The sequence below is a fragment of the Muntiacus reevesi genome, chromosome 1 (genome assembly GCF_963930625.1).
Source record: "Muntiacus reevesi chromosome 1, mMunRee1.1, whole genome shotgun sequence".
Lineage (NCBI taxonomy): Eukaryota > Metazoa > Chordata > Mammalia > Artiodactyla > Cervidae > Muntiacus > Muntiacus reevesi.
The window spans coordinates 272,624,265-272,639,855 of record NC_089249.1 but is presented as its reverse complement, the minus strand read 5'-3'; positions in this window follow the sequence as shown (position 1 = coordinate 272,639,855).

Genomic DNA, 15,591 nt, shown 5'->3' with positions numbered 1-15,591 from the left:
ATAGCACTGTATTTTTGTGTATTTGAAAGTTGCTAAGGGAGTAACTCTTAAAAGTTTTCATCATAAGAAAAATATTTGTAACTACGTATGGTGATAGATGTTAACTGGACTTATTGTGGTGATCATTTTACAAATATAAAATCATTATGTTAGATGTTATATGAATAAGTTTTTAAAAGCTAAACATAGTATCACAATACAATCCAGTAATTACAACCCTAGTGTTTTTCTCCCACTGAGTTGAAAACACATTCAAGCAAAAATATTTATATCAGTTTAACTCATAATCACCCAGAACTTTAAGCAACCAAGATGTTTTTCAAGTAATGAATGTATATAAAAAGTCCTGGTACATGTATACAATGAAATGTTATTTAGTGATAAAGACAGATGAACTAGTAAGCCATGAAAAATCATGGGTGAACCTGAAATATGTATGACTGATTGAAAGAAGTTGGTACAAAAAGATCACATACCTTATGACTCTATATGACAACATGGAAAAGATAAAACTACAGAAATGATAAGAGTATCAGTGGCTTCTAGAGATACAAGTGGGTGAAGAAGGTTAAATAGGTGAAACTATTCTGTATGATACTGTAATGATGAATACAAGACATTAAACATTTGTCAAACCCATTTGAACTATTCAAGCAGAGTAAATCTTGACAAAAGAACTGAACTATATTACAAATATGTGAAACAACTTCACTGAAGGAAGCCAAGGGGACAGTGTTGACCTAAATAGCTTTGAAAGTGAGTGGAGTCTAAAAAATTAGGAGCAAAAAAAAATTGTATGCAAGTGTTTGTGCTCCAGTTGATGAGTGATATCCCAAGAGGGTACAGGATAATAATACTAATACTGCTATGCATGTGTACTTGATTAGAACAATTAAGTATATGGACTGTGAAAAGCAGAAACCAGGTATCTCATTGTGAGAGTGGTAGGTTACAGATAAGCAAGAGGAGGGGTCTAGAACAGCCATGTGGTAATGGATTACAGTCTGAGACATCAACATCAACTGATATTTAGTTTAAAGTAAATATACTGATAATACAAAGAAGTCTCTTATGGGTATGTGTGCAAACACAGGTTAGTACACACACATGTATATCTTTGCTCTATCAGCTGACAGGGCTTAGAAGCAATGATACCCGAGTTGTAACGGTACATCTAGCCCCAGATATTGGTTTCTAGTACCATTCTCCAATAAAAAGAACCAGGGTTGCTGGGAAGTTATGGCTGGTTCAGGCACGGGAACAAGAATACACAAGATGAACCTAAAGTTTCTTGCAGTAGTACCAGAAAAGTATGGAAATATTCACATACACATACACACACAGTGACGTCAAAGGGACACAGGAGTCAACTTGAGGTCCCAATGTCCAACAATTTGGGAATAAAATAAAGCTGAAACAACTGGAACAATAAAGTAGTATTGCATTATAATCAAAGCATAAGATATATATTCATGATTCCATAACTAAGTAAATGAATAAATTGATTGAATAAATAAATAAGTGGGGAAAGAATAAACATATCACACATGCAGAATTCCAAATAATTTATGTAGATACTCCAACCTCCAAGAGGTGAAGCATAATTCCCCTCTCAGTTATGACTGTACGTAGTAACTTCTTACCAAGGAATACAATATGGAAAGAGGAGGAAAGAGTAACTTTACAATGGAGGAATTCAAGAAACAATACCTCAGCCGGATATCAAGGTCCACATTGACAGTAGACACATTATTAGCATGTCATATAGATAATATGTACCCAATTATGATTTAATGAAAATGGCAATTTACTTCTGTGCTCTTATTCCCCAAAACACATAACCCAAAGCTAATCATAAGAAAAATATGTCACAAATCCTAACTAATGGGCATTTCACAAAAATATGGCCAGCACATCTCAAAACAAGGTCATTTAAAATAGTTAAAAGTCACTGAAATCTTAGAAACTGTCACAGACAAGAAGACCCTAAGAAGACATTAGGACCAAACATACGTGGTATCCTGAATGAGACATGAAGCAAGGAACAAACAGAAAAGCAAACAAAAAGAAATATGAATAAAATTGGTACTTTATTTAATATGTCAATATTCATTAACTATACCAAATATACCGTACTGTTACCAACTGAGCTATCAGAGAAAACAGTGTAAAATATTAATGAGAGAAATTAAATGGATATGTAGGAACTCCGTAGTAATGTCACAGGTTATTTATAAATCTAAAACTGTTCTAAAATAAAAAGCTAACTTAAAAAACAATTAGTTAACTTCAAGGGATGATAAGAAAATAATTCATTACCTTGAAAATTGGTAAATTAGAACAAAAAGTCATGCATTCATCCTATCACTCATGAACAAATTGTATCTTGAGTAATTTTGAAAGTGAAAGTAAAGTGAAAGTGAAGTCCATCAGTCGTGTCTGACTCTTTGTGACCCCATAGACTGTAGCCTGCCAGTCTCCTCCATCCATGGGATTTTCCAGACAAGAATACCGGAGTGGGTTGCCATTTCCTTCTAACATGTCAACCTAGCTAGGCTGAATTACATTTCCAGAGTTCTCTTTCTTGTATGTTTCTGATTAAGATGGTCCACAAGGGAGAATTCAAGCCTACGTAGGATGAGGCCTATTGTGACCCCAAACACACCTGGCAGGTGAGGCCAGTCTTCCTCACCTGTTGTTTGGGAGTTGGGCCCAAAGCAAATGGTAAGCTTCATCTTTCACTAAGTATCAGCACAAGACCAATACATAGCAAAACTATTACCATCAGGGAAGCCTGAAATAATTTAGAAGTGAGGGTAGGCAAGAAAGAAGTCATAGTCTGTTGTAAACTAACCTAGAAATTGACACTTTTTTCATATTCTATCCTTTACAAGAGCCACTGGGTTCAGCCAACATTCAAAAGGAAGGGGTCACAGGAGCACATGAATACCAGCAGAGATCAGTGGGAGCCCTTTTAGAAGCTGCCTACCAGAGTCTGCCCTCTGACCCCCACTGATTCACATCTGTCTCACTGGCAAAACATACTCATCCCCTCCTAGAGAATCACAGAATCAGCTCAAAGTCCAGAATCTCATCATCTAAATCAGGTCCACATGTAGATGGGGCTTCTCAGATCAATACTATTTTTTTTTCCTTCTAATAAAGATGTTTAATTTCCAAATCTAAAACTTGAAATAAAATTAACTTCAAAGTAAACACCTTCTGTCGTTAGCAAATCTTGCATCATTCCTCATATTTATATATACATAGAGATGGAACCTCAGATGATGCTGCTAGACCCTACAACTTCCTTATCTCTCCAGATCTCAAAACCACTTCTCTTGCAATGTTACCAAATTCTTCTCCCTAGGCACTTATCAACCCATCAAATGGCTGCAGTGCAGAAAGAGAGACAGAGAGAGATAACCTCCTTTTGAAAGTCAACACATAAAATTCCAGAGAACACCTACTCTGAGTCATGTGCCTGTTGCTAGGCTGATCCTTGATCAATAGACAGGGGACTGCCACTGCAAACTCATGAGAATGGGAGCAAAAGGGGGCTAGTCCCCTGAAGGATAAACAGTGGTTACCAGAGGAGGAAGGAAAGAAACGGGGGACAGACAGAAAAAACAGTTTTACTATAATGTTTATTTTAAATGTAAATCAATTATTATGTGAGCTATCTAGCCACACCTGAAAAGTACAAAGAAACAAACATATGCATTCAGGTCACTTTACCTGAGTCAAGATTTCCTGCTCTTGAATATTGATAACCTTTGTAGTCATTCATATTTAAAACTTCAGTTGACTGGTATTTAATATTTCACACCTTGATCAAAAGAATATATGTATTTGTTTTTTACCCAAGCATCTCTACACACATAGTTTAATCTCAGCCTCTTTTAAACTTGTGCTCTTTTAAATCTCTTTTCATCTATAGGTTCCTCCTTCATTCCTTTCTTCTCCTTAAAGAACCTGGCATTTGAACTGCTGAATATTCCAGCAGGTTCCCTTAGCGGTTCAGTCGAGCCTGTTACTTCAAGTCTTCCAGTGATCCTGTGAGGTCACTAATAACCTTGAATAAATCCTTTCCTGCTTAAACTAGCTTAAGTGAGTCCAGGTGCCTACAGCTAAAACTCCTGATACAAAATGAAAATAACTTTTTATTATAAAGCTAACTTCACATACATAATTATACACACACACACACACACACATATATATGAAGTGGAATGTAGGATGAGGATCATCCTCATGCTACAGAACACTTATTTAAATTTTTATTACCCTAGGTGAAAAACAAAAATATATCAAGGACAGCAGTGTTACAGCTTAGTTCTTAAAGTAATTTAGACCTTAGAGCCTCAAACCCTTCTAAAACAGTCTATCACTTGCTAGAGAGTCACATAGAGAAGTCTGCCAGTCAGATGATCGTGGTAAAGACATGAGCTGATGTGGATGAGATCTTCATGCAGAGAAACACGTAATGAGAGATCTACGGCAAATTTTAGGTTTGTAATATCTCCAACAAAACCAAAATTAGCTGTATAATTTGAAAATAAAATATAATTGAGTGTATAATAAGCATAAACAATATGATACTTCCAAAATAGAAGTAATTATTTGTCTTTATATTCAAGTTGAATTGTCTGATAATTCAATAAAACCATAGATAAAAGACTCAAAACATGGACAGCATCCTTAACAAAAAGCAAAGTCTTATAAGAGTGAAATGACTTAGAGGTAATTACTATTAGATTTAGGGTAGAAAAGACCATGAAGATGCAGAAGTATTACCTGAGGGGAGCCAGGAAATAGCACATAAGATTATAGACAAACAGAATGTCATCATTCTGATCCAATACCTTTATTGACTTCCCTATTCTGTAGATAAAAAAGGAAAAACTGAGGGAAAGAATGGATAATAAAATAATAAACTTACCACATGTTTTATATGTTTTCCATTTTACCAGGCAAGAGTCCAGAAGCATTATTACTATTATAGCAAAATGTATCCTTGGCATCACGCAGAGTGGTTGAAAGTTCTTCAATAGTAGTACCTAATAAAAGTATAAGAAAACAGTGCCAAGATATATAATGTAGAATAGGAATATGTAGGTCATAATATCATGATGACAGAAACATTAGCAGAGATAATGCTAAAAATCTGCACATTACATACATTATAAGGTAATATAAAGAACGACCTATTCCAAAAAATCTAGCTAGGAACAAAGCAGTCTTTGTATTCCAGGCATTTCTTCATTCAGTTATGTTTTACTTGATACCAAAATTCATTTGTACTCCACCATATATCTATAGAACACTAAAAGGTAACCACCTTCAGCAGTAGTGGCAAGTGTGGCAGACACTGCAATCTTCCCCAGTGTATGCTTGTATCAGAGAGTCCTAATTGATCATGGCACTCTTTCTTGAAGACCTGGACAAAAATACAGAACATTTCTCAACTCAGTGCTCCACACAGATACTACTAATTGAACAAACACAGTGGATCCTTGGGATGAAATCTGTTTTCCCTCTCTGGCCTGGAGTAAATGGACAAGAGGATAAGCTCATATTACTTGGCAAGAGATAAGCCAAAAAGTAGGCAGTAGTAATCAGTAAGAATATGCATTATCAATAATTTCCACACAGAGTAGTGCTTCATAATAGGAAGCTATTAACTTAGACTTGAAAAGTCATTTCTTCAAGTGGAATGACGGTCGACTGATTTAAATCTTTTATTTTTAAAATCATATTTTCCAGTCTTCCATATTACATAGAGTGTTTTATGTTCATTCTCATAATTCATACTACATAAAAAGTAAGACACTGTGAACATCCTGTAAATGCATCTTTTTTAAGAAAGCGTATGTGAAATAGACTAACCATGATGCATCAAACTTTGATATATAAAAGTATATTTCCTTGAAAATGTAAATTCAATTAAAAAAATTGAGCTTTTACTATTGTCAACACATTACTATTTTACTATTATATTACATTTTAATATTGTCAACACAGTAGATTACTGTGTAGTGATTCAGAATATATGTTCTGGAATCCTGGCATTAACACCATAAAACCCTGGGGAAAGAAATGTCTCTAGTGTGAGTTTCTTCATCTATAAAATGTTTAAAAGTATTACTTATGTCATTGTAGAGGATGAAATGGCAAACCACTCTAGTATTCTTTCCACTAGAATCCCATGAACAGTATGGAAAGGCAAAAGACATGACACCAGAAGATGGGCCTTCCAGGTCCAATATGCTACTGGGGAAGAGCAGAGGGCAATCAATAATAGCTCCAGAAAGGATGAAGTAGCCAGAACAAAGCGGAAATGATGCTCAGTTGTGGATGTTTCTGCTGGCGAAAGTAAAGTCCAATGTTTTTATTGTGCTTTTAAAGAAAAATATTGCATAAGAACCTGGCATGTTAGGTCCATCAGTACAGTTCAGTTCAGTTCAGTTGCTCAGTCGTGTCAGACTCTTTGCAACTTCATGGGCTGCAGCATGCCAGGCTACCCTATCCATCACCAACTCCCAAACTTTGCTCAAACTCATGTGCATTGAGTAAGTGATTGCCACCCAACCATCTCATCCTTTGTCGTCCCCTTCTCCTCCCATTTTCAATCTTTCCAAGCATTAGGATCTTTTCAAATGAGTCTGTTCTTCTCATCAGGTGGCCAAAGTTATTGAATTTTCAGCTTTAGCATCAGTCCTTCCAACAAATATTCAGGGCTGATTTCCTTTAGGATGGACTGGTTGGATCTCCTTGCAGTCCAATTCAGTTCAGTTCAGTTCAGTCACTCAGTTGTGTCCGACTCTTTGCGACCCCATGAACTGCAGCACGCCAGGCCTCCCTGTCCATCACCAACTCCCAGAGTTTACTCAAACTCATGCCCATCGAGTCGGTGGCAGTCGGTGATGCCATCCAGCCATCTCATCCTCTGTCGTCCCCTTCTCCTCCTGCCTCCAATCCCTCCCAGCATCAGGGTCTTTTCCAATGAGTCAACTCTTCGCATGATGTGGCCAAAGTATTGGACTTTCAGCTTCAGCATCAGTCCTTCCAATGAACACCCAGGACTGATCCCCTTCAGGATGGACTGGTTGGATCTCCTTGCAGTCCAAGGGACTCTCGAGAGTCTTCTCCAACACCATAGTTCAAAAGCATCAAGTTTTCGGTGCTCAGCTTTCTTCACAGTCCAACTCTCACGTCCATACATGACCACTGGAAAAACCATAGCCTTGACCAGATGGACCTTTGTTGGCAAAGTAATGTCTCTACTTTTTAATATGCTATCTAGGTTGGTCATGACTTTCCTTCCAAAGAGTAAGCGTCTTTTAATTTCATGGCTGCCGTCACCATCTGCAGTGATTTTGGAGCCCAAAAATATAAAATCTGACACTGTTTCCACTGTCTCCCCATCTATTTCCCATGAAGTGATGGGACCAGATGCCATGATCTTAGTTTTCTGAATGTTAAGCTTTAAGCCAACTATTTCACTCTCCTCTTTCACTTTCATCAAGAGGCTCTTTAGTTCTTCATTGCTTTCTGCCATAAGGGTGGTGTTACCTGCAGATCTGAGGTTATTGTTATTTCTCCCAGCAATCTTGATTCCAGCTTGTACTTCATCCAACACAGCATTTCTCATGATGTACTCTGCATATAAGTTAAACAATCAGGGTGACAATATGCAGCCTTGACGTACTCCTTTCCCAATTTGGAATCATGAATCAAGGTAAATTGGACATGGTCAAGCAGGAAATGGCAAGAGCAAGCATCAACATCTCAGGAATCAGTGAACTAAAATGGGTGAGAATGGGCAAATTTAATTCAGATGACAATTATATCTACTACTACAAGCAAGATTTCCTTAGAAGAAATGAAGTAGCCCTCATAGTGAACAAAAGAGTCTGAAATACAGTACTTGAGTAAAATCTCAAAAATTACAGAATGTACTCAGTTCATTTCCAAGGCAAAACATTCAAAATCACAGTAATCCAAGTGTGAAAGGGCAAAAAGATGTGACACTGGAAAATGACCTGAGCTATTTAAAATCCTAAAAGATGATGCTGTTAAGTGCTGCACTCAACATGCCAGCATATTTGGTCAACTCAGCAGTGGCCACAGGACTGGAAAGGTTAGTTTTCATTCCAATCCCAAAGAAGGGCAATGCCAAGGAATGTTCAAACTACCATACAATTGCACTCATTTCACAAGCCAGCAAGGTAATGCTCAAAATCCTTCAAGCTACACTTCAGCAATATGTGAACTGAGAACTTCCAGTGGACAAGCTGGGTTTAGAAAGGGCAGAGGAACTAGAGATCAAGTTGCAAACATTAATTGGATCATAGAGAAAGCAAGGGAATTCCAGAAGAACATCTATTTCTGCTTCACTGACTACCACAACAAACTGTTTCTGCAACAAACTGGAACAAGATGGGAATATCAGACCATGTTACCTCTCATGGTTTCCTGAGAAACCTGTATGGAGGTCAAGAAGCAACAATCAGAACCAGACATGGAACAACTGACTGGTTCCAATTGGAAAAGAATGACCAGGTTGTATATTGTCACCCTGCCTATTTAACTTCTATGCAAAGTATATCATTCAAAATATTGGGCTGGATGAATCACAAGCTGAAATTAAGATTGCTGGGAGAAATATCAACAACCTCAGATATGCAGATTCAGAAAACTAAGATCATGGCATCTGGTCTCATCACTTCATGGCATATAGATGGGGAAACAGTGGAAACAGTGGCTGACTTTATTTTTCTGGGCTCCAAAATCACTGCAGATGGTGACTGCAGCCATGAAATTAAAAGACACTTACTCCTTGGAAGGAAAGTTATGACCAATCTAGATACCATATTAAAAAGCAGAGACATTACTTTGCCAACAAAAGTCTGTGTAGTCAAGGGTATAGTTTTTCCAGTGGTCATGTATGGACGTGAGGGTTGGACTATAAAGAAAGCTGAGCACCGAAGAATTGATGCTTTTGAACTGTGGTGTTGGAGAAGACTCTTGAGAGTCCCTTGGACTGCAAGGAGATCCAACCAATCCATCCTGAAGGAGATCAGTCCTGGGTGTTCATTGGAAGGACTGATGCTGAAGCTGAAACTCCAATACTTTGGCCACCTCATGCAAAGAGTTGACTCATTGGAAAAGACCCTGATGCTGGAAAGATTGAGGGCAGGAGGAGAAGGGGACGACAGAGGATGAGATGGTTGGATGGCATCATCGACTCTTTGGACATGGGTTTGGGTGGACTCCGGGAGTTGGTGATGGACAGGGAGGCCTGGCCTGCTGCAGTTCATGGGGTCACAAAGAGTCGGACATGACTAAGTGACTGAACTGTGAATTGAACTGAACAGATATGCAGATGATACCACTCTAATGGCATATATCGAAGAGGAACTAAAGAGCCTCTTGATGAGGGTGAAACAGCAAAGTGAAAAAGCTGTCTTGAAACTCAGCATTAAAAGTGTAAGATCATGGCATCTGGTACCATCTCTTTATGGCAAAGAGAAGTGGGAAAAGTGGAACCAGGGACAGATTTTATTTTCTCGGGCTCCAAAGTCACTGTGGAGGCAAAAGTTGAAGGGGAAGGCAGATTAGGAGATGGTTAGAATGCACCACTGACTCAATGGACAGAATTTGAGCAAAGTCTGAGACACAGTGAAGAACAGGGAAGCCTGGCATGCTGCAGTCCGTGGGGTCGCAGAGTCAGACATGACTTAGCAACTGAACAACACCAACACTGTCACTGTAACCTCTACAGGCTAAACAAACGTTATACCATAGCACATATAACAGTATCTACCTCTCGTAAACACTTAAAAATTCAGATATAATTATTATCGCTGCTGTTAATATTATAATAAGTGTTATTATTATACAAAGAGCAATATGATTCATTCATTATTCTCATCTCCTGCTTTAAGAGTCTGGGAGCAAGAAGATACTAGGTGGAGAGTGGGAGATGGAAGGAATAAATAGAATAGATACCACAGAATAATACTGCTCTAAAATATAAAAGAATAATATGGGTACACTGACAAAAATGTTATATGAATTCAACTTGAATTATTGCAATTGAAAAAACAGGTGAAAGAATTAAAGAACTCTTCATTGAGAAGGAAAAATTTAAGAAGTTCTGGGAAAATACCAAGATTTCAACAGAGAAAAGAATCAACATGCACAGAGCTAGAAAGAAAGGAGAGGACATGTTTGGAGAATAATGAGTCAGAGATTATAGCAATGAGTAAAAATGAATGTGAAAATATAATTTAAAAGGCACACTGAATCCTATTTTGAAGGGCCAAGAATGCTGTACTGAAAGATTGAACTTGAGTAAAATTAAGTTAGAGACTCAACATGTAATCTGGACCTATAAATCTGTTTATAATAATAAAGCATAGTCATTTCCTTTTATGAGTCAATGATAACCCTACATTCAAAAGTTGGGAGGAAGTGTGCCTTATTATTTTTTTATTCTGAATTATAGCAAATACTATTTTAAATTAACATTTTAGAATTAGGAGAAAGTCTTGTAAAATATAATTTGTCTCAAAATCTGTACAATGATACTCTCATCAGTGTTTTACTCTCTCAAATCATAAACAACAGATACAGATCATGTAAAACAAATTTGCTAAGTTGATGCTTTCAAACATAATCATAATACTCAAATAGTAACCTATATAAATATCAACATCTTCAAATTCAACAATCTTCAAATATCCACATATTGTAACAAGTATTAATGAGCTTTAAATTCTATATTCAACTAAAAAGCACTGAATTTGGTTTTACTCAATGTAAAGAATTGAAAAGGGACATAAAATCTTCTCAATTGAGGATATCTATTTAAGGAAAGGAGATACACATTTTTTAAAAAATAATAATTAAATATCACGTTAAACGGCAAGAACAAAGATGAAGGTGGATGGAGTCAACCTTTTTTGAGAGCTACATACTTCGTATCTCCTATCTCACTGAATCTACCCAGCAATCCTGTTTTTGTAAGTGGGAGAGGTCACCAAAAGTCCTTGTTCTTATAAACACTTGGGGCTAAGGCTGGACTCTGGAGCTAGCAGTTCAAATGCTAGTGCCGCCTCGTAGAGGCTTTGTGATCTTAGGCTAATTTCTTCATTTGTTAAATTCGGAAAGCAGTGGTATTTAATGTACACAGATGTTGTGAAGAGGAACTGAGGAAGTAGGTATGTACAAAATGATAACGCCCCACCGTAAGTACACGAAGTGTTTTCTGAAGAATCCTAGTCCTAGAAGATTGCTGTGACCGAAAAAGGATCTATAGTCTTTTAGGCTGATGTTTGGGGAATCATACATATAATTTCTACCTTCCAGAGATTTATAGTGTCATATGTGAAGTGCAAGACTGAAAACCAGATATTAAATGAAAGTATGCTTAGTGAACACTGTAACCTACAGCCATCTTATCTTACCAGCTCCCTTGAAAGTCAGCAAACAGGCTCATACTACCAAGCAGGATGTTGAAGAATCCTCCTCTAGAGAATGTAACTAGGCTTACAAATAACTAAATTACTGACATTTTAGAGACCTCCAATAGAAAATAATGTGTCATGCTCAGTCATGTCCAACTCTTTTGTGACCCTGTGGACTGTAGCCCACCAGCCTCCCCTATCGATGGAATTTTCCAGGCAAGAATACAAAGGTGGGTTGCCACTTCCTTCTCCAGGGGATTTTCCTGACCCAGGGATTGAACTTGCATCTCTAGGTTTCCTGCATTGGCACATGAATTCTTTACCACTGCGCCACCTGGGAAGCCCCAGGACTTCATACTTAAGAATATTTCAGAAAACCTAAAGAAGCCATTAAAGCAGGTGAATCCTAAGGAAATGCAAACAATGCAAAGTGCAGCAGCAAGATTCAAAGAAATCATCTTTAATATCTTCGGAGAGATTAGAGAAAAAAAATTTACCAATGTAATAAGATATGGATTGCTATTTAAAAAAAAAAAACAGAAAAGAAAGCACTAAACAAGTTCTTATAAATTAAAAATGAAAGAAAAGTTAGAAAAATTAACATGTTCAAAAAATAAAATTCAGAAGATTCCTTGGAAATTAGATCAAAAACAAAAGACTGAGAGATGAACAAAAGGAGAGAAAAGAAAATGAAAGGACCAATTGATGAAGCTCAATGTCCAACAGAAAGGGAGACCATTTGATGATGCTCTGGCCAATCAGATATAAATGTAAGTCACTTTTGTGGAACTTACATTTGTAAGTCAATTAAGTGGAACTTTTGGAAAACATAACAAAGAGGATGTAGCAAGCACAGGGCTTCTGCCCTATTCCCTTCCTTTTCATTCTGCCTGAATATAGATGAGACCCTAGAAATAAAGCATCTATCTTGCAGCTCAGAGGTGACCTGCATGATGCAAAAGCCAAGTAGGAAGAATTGGAAAGCCAGAAGGAAACTTATGTCTCTAATGGCATAGTGGAACCTATACACCAGCACTTAATATCCTATCACTAGATTTCTTATTGGGCTTCCCTGGTGGCTCAGCCAGTAAAGAATCTGTCTGCAGTGTGTGAAGCCTGGGTTCAATCCCTGGGTTGGGAAGATCCCCTGGAGGAGGACATGGCAACCCACTCCAGTATTCTTCCCTGGAGAATCACCATGGACAAAGGAGCCTGGTGGGCTACAGTCCACGGGGTCGCCAAGAGTTGGACATGACTGAGCAACTAAGCACACGCACAGACTTCTTATTATCTGAGTAAAACTGAACTATTTTTTAGGTACAGTGTAGACAAGTTCTCTATAATTAGCCAAATGAATCCAATTTCATTATCATAGTACACTAATGGACTCAGCAGAGAACACTGTGTAAAACATAAGAATGCAAGCTAAATATTAATAGAACCAGAAATTGCAATAAATAATCATATCACATACTGGGGAAAGGGGGTTGCCGTAAAGCGCAAATCCTTGAAATATAAAAACTGAAACAGCATTGTCAAGTTTAAATAAATATATGAAATTAATACATCAAGAGAGAGCAGTGTAAGTACACAATTTTAAAATACAGGGGGAACTATTTAAAAGAGATAAAAGAGTTGAAAGTGGTTGCCACAGGGAGGGATGTTTTGATAGAAAAAAATAAATATAACAGGAAACTGTATTTTTAGTTGTAATTATTTTAACACTAGCAGACTCTATTAAGTGTTCTACTTGTATTTTTCTTAATTTAGGAATTATATGAAGATAAGGGGCAGATTCCTGGAGTCCTTAACCGTGTCCTTATCGTCTAGTCTTCAGACTAAAAATTTGATAAAGTTGCATTTTCATTTTCTTTTTTTAATGGACATGTAATTGACATAACATTAGTTATATTAGTTTCAGACATACAGCACAATGATTCAATATTTTTACATATTGCAAAATGATCCTCACAATAAGTCTAGGTGACATCCCTCACAGTTCTTTTCTTTAAGGTCTCTTAGCAACATTCAAATATACAATATAGTATTATCAACTATAGGCACCATTCTGTATGTTACACCCCCCTGACTTATGTATTTTATAACTGGAAGTTTATCCTTTTTGACCCCCCTCATGTATTTTGTTCAATCCCCCACCTATCACCTCTGGTAACTGCTAAATCTGTTCTCTTCTATCTATGAATTTTTGGTGGGGGTGGGGGGTTGGGGGGTTATGAATGCCTTAATGATTTATTGACAACAAAAAGTCATTCTGTCAGAAATAAAAAGTCAAAAATAGAGGACCAGGGAAAGAAGAGACACAGGAAAATAAGGAAAACATGAAGATGGGTTGTACTATATCAAAAAGATTCAATGCTATGGCTTGAGTTAAGACAGTAAAAGCCTAGAATGAGAGCCCCAATCCCACCCCATCATCGGAGGGGACAGAATCTACTTCTCAGAGCTATAGTTAACTCAAAACACTATACTCCTACATTTCCTAAATTACATACAGGGTATGGCTATGAATTTGGGGTTTTTTTAGTTTGCTTTTTTTTTTTAAGTCTACCTTTAGCACTTTCATTTTCTTAAGTGGCTCACGAGCACTTCTAATGACTTAAAATTAAAAATTTTTTTAAAATGCAAACAATTTTAAGAATTGCAGCACTCTTTTATGATGGCTGGCATTTAAACACCCATATGCTCCACATGCCCACCAGTTCAATGATGGGCATACAGGTTCATCCATCCCTGCCCAGGTGACAGACATTCAGGCTGCTTCCAACTCTTGCCTCCATCAACATTTCTACAAAGAAAATCTCCATACATTTCTTCTCAAGTCTCCTGAGAATTGTACCAAGAAGTAAAATGCTGCATTTATATGGTACATTTGTACTTCCTCTGAATAAGATATGCCACATTGTTCTCCACTGCCACCAGGAGTGCCATAGAGTTTTTATGTCTTCATGTCTCAGCTGCTATTACCCATCTTCCTAATGTTTGCCTACCTAAGGATTTAAAGTCATAGCTCATTGTTGCTTTATTTTACATATCTTATAATATTCTTTATTATTACCACCTTGTTACACATATATTAGTAGTATGAGTTTGCTCTTCTTTAAATGTCGTGTATATCTAGTTTGATCTTCTTCCTGGGGTGAATTTTTCTAGTTGATTTGCAAGAGTTGCTTGCTTGTTGTTATTGGATTTTGCAAACATCTTTCCACTTCAAGTTAGTTAATATTTTCCAAAAAGTTCTTCATTGAATAGAATGTTGAACTGAGGTAATGTTATTATGCTTGTTTTTTAAGAAATCCTTCCAAGTGTCTTAGCACACACCATGGTATAGCATTCAGCAGTTAGAAGCTACATTAGATGTACAAGAAACAACATGAATAATATCAAAAAGGAGGGTTCAGCTGTAAAAGAAATAAAATAGACAATATACAGAACATAATACTACTTATTAAATTAAGAATGAACTGTGCTGTGCTTAGTCACTGAGTCGTGTCCAGCTCTGTGCAACCCCGTGGACAGTAGCACGCCAGGCTCCCCTGTCCATGGGGATTCTCCAGGCAAGTACACTAGAGTGAATTTCCATGACCTTCTCCAGGGGATCTTCCCAACCCACAGGTTGAAACCAGGTCTCCCATATTGGAGGCAGATTCTTTACCATCTGAGCCACCAGGGAAACCCAAGAATACTGGAGTGGGTTCAGTTCAGTCGCTCAGTCATATCCGACTCTTTGTGACCCCATGGACTGCGCACATCAGGCTTCCCTGTCCATCACCAATTCCTGGAGTTTACTCAAACTTGTGTCCATCAAGTTGGTGATGCCATCCAACCGTCTCAACCTCTGTCATCCCCTTCTCCTCCTGCCTTCAATCTTTCCCAGCATTAGGGTCTTTTCTAGTCAGTCAATTCTTCGCATCAGGTGGCCAAAATATTGGGAGTTTCAGTTTCAGCATCAGTCCTTCCAATGAATATTCAGGACTGACTTCCTCTAGGATAGACTGGTTGGATCTCCTTGCAGTCCTGGAGTGGGTAGCCTATCCCTTCTCTAAGGGATCTTCTTGATCCAGGAATTGAACCAGGGTCTTCTGCATTGCAGACAAAT